The sequence below is a fragment of the Bos taurus genome, chromosome 8 (genome assembly GCF_002263795.3).
Source record: "Bos taurus isolate L1 Dominette 01449 registration number 42190680 breed Hereford chromosome 8, ARS-UCD2.0, whole genome shotgun sequence".
Taxonomy (NCBI): Eukaryota; Metazoa; Chordata; class Mammalia; order Artiodactyla; family Bovidae; genus Bos; species Bos taurus.
The window spans coordinates 18,559,225-18,564,742 of NC_037335.1; positions in this window are offsets into that span (position 1 = coordinate 18,559,225).

Genomic DNA, 5,518 nt, shown 5'->3' on the forward strand with positions numbered 1-5,518 from the left:
CTGTTCAAGACAAAATCAGTATATTTTCATCGGTACAGGGAAAGCCTGAGGATTTTGACTAGATTTATTAATTTTCTTTTGATAAGTTGTGATTTTAAAAAATAATTGATTAGAGCATTTGAATTCAGCATTTATAAGTGTTTATGCCTTTAAGGCGGAGAAGGCAATGGCACCCCACTCCATTATTCTTGCCTGGAAAATCCCATGGACAGAGGAGCCTGGTAGGCTACAGTCCATGGGGTCGCTAAGAGTTGGAAACGACTGAGTGACTTCACTTTAACTTCTCACTTTCATGCATTGGAGAAGGAAATGGCAGCCCACTCTAGTGTTCTTGCCTGGAGAATCCCAGGGACGGGGGAGCCTGGTGGGCTGCCGTCTATGGGGTTGCACAGAGTCGGACACAACTGAAGTGACTTAGCAGCAGCAGCAGCATGCCTTTGAGAACTATATTTAGATGAAAAAAGATTTGGTTTCCTTGCCATGTCTTTTCCCTGATCCTAAAGCACACAGACCTATGTCAGGTCTAGAACACAGGGCAAAGAGGCAAGATGTTGTGCCTCCAGTGAGAACATGGACTTTGAAGTTCTAAGAACTAGATGTTCATTGAAAAATTGAATCGCAACTTGCCAAGGTCAGAGAGTGACATTTTCATAAATTAATGCTATCAGAAGCTGCTGGAATTTTCACAATTGTCTTATTTGAAACTAGCAGAAGTCCCATAGAGGTCATACTGATTATGCTGGGAGTAAATCTGAAGACTTCCAATGCATGTAAGAATTTTCTCTGAATACATAGTGATAAAACTCAACTATATTTTTTTATTCTTAAGAAAAAAAAAAACCAAAAAACTCCGTTTGTATGTTTAGTGCCCCTTCAGTTGCTCTAAAATATGTTTCTCTTTTTATGTACTTAACTACCAAAAGTGATGTGTAAGTTTTTTTATCTAGAGGTAACAAAAATCTTAAATTAGAAGTCTCAGTTTGATACACATATGTTTGAATTGCAGCTGGGCATTGGAATAAGAAATGGTAAAACTACAGTGAGGAATTGACAGAGGATAAAGGAAAGAGAAAGAGAACTAATTTCCCACTTACTTTGAATATATAAGGATCTCTGAAGGGTTCACACCTGGGTGAACCCTGAACATAGAATTGATTGGGAATTATTAAATATTTATTTGACATTTTTCATTTGCCATTAGGTCCCACATGAAGAATATTATGAAACCATAATAAGGATTATGATTCTAAAGATCCTATTAAACCTTTCATTATGTTAAAAAAAAAAAAATAGGAAAACCATGACAACTCCTCTGAGATATGAGATGAAGCATCTAAGTGGGAAATAAGAGCAAGAAATCTTAATATCCCTGTAATTTCTCTATGCTATGCTATGCTATGCTAAGTCACTTCAGTCGTGTCTGACTCAGTGCGACCCCATAGACGGCAGCCCACCAGGCTCCCCCGTCCCTGGGATTCTCCAGGCAAGAACATTGGAATGGGTTTCCGTTTCCTTCTTCAGTGCATGAAAGTGAAAAGTGAAAGTGAAGTCACTCAGTCGTGTCCAACTCTTAGGGACCCCATGGACTGCAGCTCACCAGGCTCCTCCGTCCATGGGATTTTCCAGGCAAGAGTACTGGAGTGGGGTGCCATTGTCTAATCATGTCTTTATCTGCCAGAACTCATATCATCTCACTTAACTCACTTCCCTGGGCTTCCCAGGTTGCTCAGACAGTAAAGAATCAGCTTGCATGCAGGAGACCCACGTTCAGCCCCTGGGTCAGGAAGATGTCATGGAGAAGGGAATGACTACCCACTTCAGTATTCCTGCCTGGAGAATTCCATGGACAGAAGAACCTGCAGGGCTACAGTCCATGCACAGAGTCAGACACATCTGAGCTACTAACACCACACACACACACACACACAATTCACTTCCCTGTCCTTTAATTTTAAAGAAAACTGTCAATAGGTTAATGGGGCTGAAGTTTCCTTTGGCGAGAAGAATTGAGGATAGTGGTTTACAGTCTTTCAGGCAGCAAACCTACTGTCTGTTTCCCTGAAATGCAAAGCAATATTGGGAACAAAAAATTAGAGTTCTATTTGCTAACAGTGTTAGAGTCCACTTGAGCAGAGCTCAATGCCTTCTGACCAGGAAGAGGACAGACTGCTGGGTGGCTCCCAGCCCTGGCCAGGAAGCCCCGAATGGCTGCCACAAGGACCCTCGGCCCTGCTAGAGCCATGAACAATGTGCCTGTCACTTTCTTGGGCAGTAGCGCTATCTGTACACTGAAACAGAAAATAACAGACTAAAACGATAACCACCAAACTGTCACAAAGTAAATTAAATTTAAAAATAAGCAAACAAACAAATCAGACAGCACATTCCCTGGGAATGGAATGTGAAGCACATTTGCATTCTCAGCTACTCCCCATCGAGTCCCGTTATCCCTGTTAGCAAGTATAATGTCTCTCCTAGCCTGCATTCTATGGACTTCAATTATTATATTTTTCTAAATGTGAATAGTCTTTTCCCTTCAGTCATATTCTGATGGATAGCTCTGTTCTGACACCCTTTGTCTTATCCCTAGACAGATGCCTCTTGCTTGTGAGGTGGCTGACAAAAACCCTATTTTTTCAAGTCAGTACTGTTAAAGCAGACAGTGTTCCTTCTCCTAGACTCTCCCCTGAAGCCTCTAAATCTCTTACCTACAATAGGCTCTGCTGACAGTCCTGATCTGAGACGTTAAAGAGGATTTTAGCAAAGATTTGGCTTTTGTTTGTTGTTTGTTGATATCTGGAATAATTGAAGAGTATTATTTCTAGCCTTTCAAACAAAAGGTTTCAGAGCTTGCTTTGAGAGTAGAACTGGTGATTGGAATGCTTACATCTCACCCCACTCATTGGATCATTATTCATGTTATACTGTGGAGCTTGCCAAATGGTGGTTTATCTCTCAGTAGCAAGTAAATAAAAGGAAGTAAATGACCAATAATTTACCCTGTACTTGTTATAAGTAACTCAAATTACCTAGAACAAACAAACATGTCTCTATTATTACCACATGCTGCAAAAAGATAAAAGTATATGGGAATAATTATTTTTGATTATATAAAGAAGAATGCATACATCATTGCCTTTATATTTCATACATGTGTAACATTGCATCTTTTGAAAAGCAGTAACAGAGCTAAAACTTAAAGTCTCCTGTGGGTTATGAGGTAGTTCAAGAGATTATGGATCTGGAGGCATATATTCAATGATATATCTGAGGTTAGAATTTGTAGTGTAAACAGAGAGAGATTGTTATCTCTTTCATTTAGGTACAGCTAAAATACTGAGTAATAACACTCAAACAATTTAGGGGGTCTGAAGAGTGTTGTCCTTGAAAGATGAGGACTAATCTCTACTCTTTGCTTTCTCAGTTGCTTGTGGAGGAAATTGAAATTAGATCTTCCACACTTTAGTAAGGGAGCATTGTGTTAAGAAAGTTTTAAAATCTGAGTCCAAATCCAAGCTTAGCAAGGAAGAAGAATGTGGTTAGTGATATCTGCATAGGCGAGGGAGAACTAGCCCTTGTGTCACTGATTTGCCATCCCTTAATGTCATGGACCTCCCTAGTAGCTCAGTGGGTAAAAAATCCACCTGCCAATGCAGGAGACCCAGGTTCGATCCCTGGGTCAGGAAGATTTCCTGGAAAAGGAATGGCAACCCACTCCAGTATTCTTGCCTGGGAAATCCCATGGGCTGAGGAGCCTGCTGGGGTCCAGCCCATGGGGTCACAAGGGTCAGAGATGACTAAACCACCACCACCACTGTCATGAGGTCACAAAGGGCTGAACACAACTGAGCAACTGAGCACACTCACACACGTGCGTGTGCGCACACACACGCGCACACACAAACACACACGTATGTTGTCATATTATTGCCAGTCGGTTGCTCATCCATTTTATCAACTACCTATCCATATGTTTTACAATGGGTGTATTGTATTTCAACTATATAAACTTCTGAACAATAGCCTAGGAAATCAGAATCTATGTTCTAGCCAAAATACACTCAAGAAAAATTTAGAGGACCAGCCTCTAATTTTCTTTCTTCTCTGTGTGACAACCATTTCAGATGCACGGTTTTCAGATACCCTCTTTCCACTCCATTGTTCTCTTTTGAGGAACACAGTCTTCTCCCACTTCTTATCCTTTGCTTCTCCACAATCTCGTACAAATACTTTTCTCTCAGTCTATAAATAATTACTGGTGAGCTCTTTGATATGGTTTTCATTTAACTATAAAGTGATGACATTTTTTGTTTGTTGTCTGGTTTTTTGTTTGTTCATTTGCTTAAGACTGCAGTGCTTTTAAACTATAAAAACACTGTGTAAAATCAGTTTCTTAAACTCGAGCACTCCTTAAATTGCTTAGTCAGCACTATCATATTTTCTCCCAGTCTTGTTTTATTCTAACCTAAAATCTACTGATTAGGTGGATTGCTGTATTTCTTGGTGAATTTCTCCCTATATCTGGATATTTCCTGCATGTATAATCAAACTTAGCCAATTTTATCAAGATTTGAACTCCAAAGTTCTATTTTCCTAATATTTGAAAATTTAGGTTTGCTAAAAATTAATTTAATATTAACTTTATATTTAATAATCAAGATTTTTAAAATAAATTAACAGCTGAAAAAGAAGTATAGGTCACCTCTGTATTCATTCATTTATTCAACAAATGTTTATTGTCTGCCTATATTAGACTAGATAGTATAAAGGGATAAACAAATATGATGTGGGTTCTGTTTCTTTGTTTCTTACAGACTGGCAGAATAGGTGAATAAAATATTGTATTAAAATTGAACTTAACAGATTAATGGAAAATTAATAAAATATAGTTATAGCCATTTTTCAGTATTCTGAAGCAAGTGAATAAGGTGAAGTGATAGACAGCAGAGATGGTTGTTATCTAGGAAAACTTTGATGGAAAGAATATTTAACTTGAGATGTAAATGATTTTTTTAAAGGCAAGTCACAAGAGTAGAGGAAAAATACATTCCAATTAGATAGAAATGGACGTTCAAAATCTCCAAAGCAGGAAACAATTTGACAAGCTCTAAGAATTAAAAGAAGCCAACATGTCTGCTAGGATGTAGCAGACAAGTAGGTAATAAAAATAGAGGAGTCTTAAGAAGTAACCAGGAGCCAGCGATTATTCAGGAATTTGTAGGCTATGATAAAGGTTTTAAATTTTATTGGCATTATAATGGGAAGCAACTGGAAGGTTTTCTGTAGAGAAGCAGCATTCTTATATTTATGTTTGCAAAAAGTCACACTGATCACTCTGTGCAGAATGAATTTGAGAGAGTAAATACTGAGACCAACAAAGTAGTTGCTTCATAGGCCACATAATAGGTGATAGTACTTTGGACTAATCTTAAGTCAGAGGAGATGCTGAGAAAAATCAAGTTTTTTTTTTTCTTTTTTAAGAGTAAGAAATTAACAACTGAAAATCGATCCCAAGAGG